Below are 2,498 nucleotides of genomic sequence, written 5' to 3' on the forward strand. Positions count from 1 at the left end.
TCCCGAACCCGTAGGGTCTACACACTTAAGGTTCGATGACTCTAGGGTTATATGGGAATAGTGTACGTGGTTACCGAAGGTTGTTTGGAGTCCCGGATGAGATCCCGAACGTCACGAGGAGCTCCAGAATGGTCCGGAGGTAAAGATTCATATATAGAAAGTGAGGATTTGATCACCGGAACTGTTTTGGGCGTCACATGTAATGTACGAGGACCACCGAAAGGGTTTCGGGGGTCCACTCGGAAGGGCCACCAGCCCCGAAGGGGTACATGGGCCAAAAGTTGATGGGAACCAGCCCATAAGTGGGCTGGTGCGCCACCACCATCAGCCCAAGGCGCAAGAGAGGGGTGGTGGGCTTACCCTAGGCGTGGTGGGCTAGCCCACCCTAGGGCGCCACCTCCTCCACCCCTTGGCCGCCGCCCCCTTGCCCATCTAGGTCTGCCTCACCCCTTAGGGTGGAAACCCTAAGCGTGGGCACCCTCCTCCCTCTTCTCCTATATATAGTGGAGGGTTTGGGGCTGTTTTGAGACACAATCTCTCTCTCTCTCTGTCTCTCGGTGCAGCCCTACTCCTCCTCCTCCTAGTCCTCCGTAGTGCTTGGCGAAGCCCTGTCGGAGTGCCACGTAGCTCGACCATCACCACGCCGTTGTGCTGCCGGAGCTCTCCCTCAACCTCTCCTACCTCCTTGCTGGATCAAGGCGTTGGAGACGTCACCGGGTTGCACGTGTGTCGAACGTTGAGGCGTTGTTGTTCAGTGCATAGATCGGAATCCACCGTGATCTGAATTGCTGCGAGTACGACTCCATCAACCACGTTCTAGCAGTGTTTCCACTGAGCGATCTTCAAAGGTATGAAGATGCTCTACCCCTTTGCCGGTTGCTGGTTTCTCCATAGATAGGTCCTTGTGTGACGTAGGATTTTTTTTGAAATTACTACGTTCCCCAACATCTGCAACCTAAAATGGAAACACACACAGATTTTGGTTATCCAGACCAAGAAATTGTGGAGGATAAGTCAAAAAGATCCTGGAATTGAAAGGTCTATCCCTCATCGGAAGTGCATTGATGTGCAAGAATACAGTTCAAACAAAAATTTCATGATGACAAATGAAAGGAAATTATTGGAATAGCAGAGGTCTGAGAGACATGGTAAAACAAGGTTCCTTGTGGAAGTGTCCGTAGAGCATAAATTGGACTTTATTGCCTTACTAGAGACATGCAGGGATAGGATAATTACATATCACACTTTCTAAACTATGTTTAGTGGTGTTGATTTTGATTGGCACCGTTTTCCCCCATGGTAAGATCTAATGGGATTTTACTTGGGGTCAAATGCGAGATGCTCGAAGTTCGTGGTGTTCGGGGACTTCACCGTCAAATTCAGAGTACACTTAAGAAGGGTTGGGTTCTGATGGGCGCTTGTTTATGTGTACGAAGCTGCTCGGACGTAATTAAACCTGGATTTCCTAATCGACCTTGTGTCGGTATGTGGTGATGAAAGGCTTCCCATTTTGGTTGGAGGCGATTTTAACATCATGAGAAGAAGAGACAAGGAGAATAATGATAACTTTGATGGCAGATGCTTTTTTTGTTTAATACCATTATTGAAAGTGTGCACCTGAGAGAAATAAACCTAACAAGCAGGCAATTCTCGTGGGCGAAGACGTTGCAGACTCAAACCTATGAAAAGTTGGATTGAACTCTAACCAATATTGAACGGGGAAAAAGAAGTACTCCTTAGTAACCGTTCGAGCTGTGAATAGAGGTATTTCAAATCACAGTCCTTTGCTTGTTGACTCTCGGGATGCGACCCATGTGGGAAACAAGAACATTTTCTCTTCCGAACTAGCATGGTTCAAGATAGAGGGCTTTATAGACCTAATAAAATTAAACATTTGCGGCAGTTCCTGAGACGATGGGCTAAACATGAAAGTGGAATCTATAAGGTGGAAAAAGATAGGATTCTCAATCTCATAAATGAACTTGACGTGAAGGCTGAATCCACCTTACTATATTTGGCCGAATGGGCATCTAAGATGGGGGTTGGGCATAAATTACGAGCGATGCTCAGAGAAGAAGAGATGAAATGGGCACTCAGAGTGAAAGTGGGCCAGGTTTTCCAAGGGGATGACAATACTAAGCCTTTTCATTTGATCGTCGATGGAAAACACAACAAGAAGAAAATATACCAGCTAGAATAGGATGATGGTACAATTATAGGGCATGAGAACCTAAACTTATCCATGTCTAACTATTATAAACAACTTTTTGGTGTTCCCGAGCACAATTTTGTGTCTCTCGATGAGCAAAGGGTAGAGGATATCTCTCAACTCTGGACATACGTAAATGGTATTTTATCCATGCCATTTACGGAGAAAGAGAAGTTTGAGGCAATATCCCAAATTAAGAATAATAAGTAACCGGGTCCGGATGGATTCCCAGCACAGTTTTGTTATAAATATTGGCACATTATTAAGGGTGACCTCAGAACAATGTTCT

This window comes from Hordeum vulgare, chromosome 1H (assembly GCF_904849725.1).
Source record: "Hordeum vulgare subsp. vulgare chromosome 1H, MorexV3_pseudomolecules_assembly, whole genome shotgun sequence".
NCBI lineage: Eukaryota > Viridiplantae > Streptophyta > Magnoliopsida > Poales > Poaceae > Hordeum > Hordeum vulgare.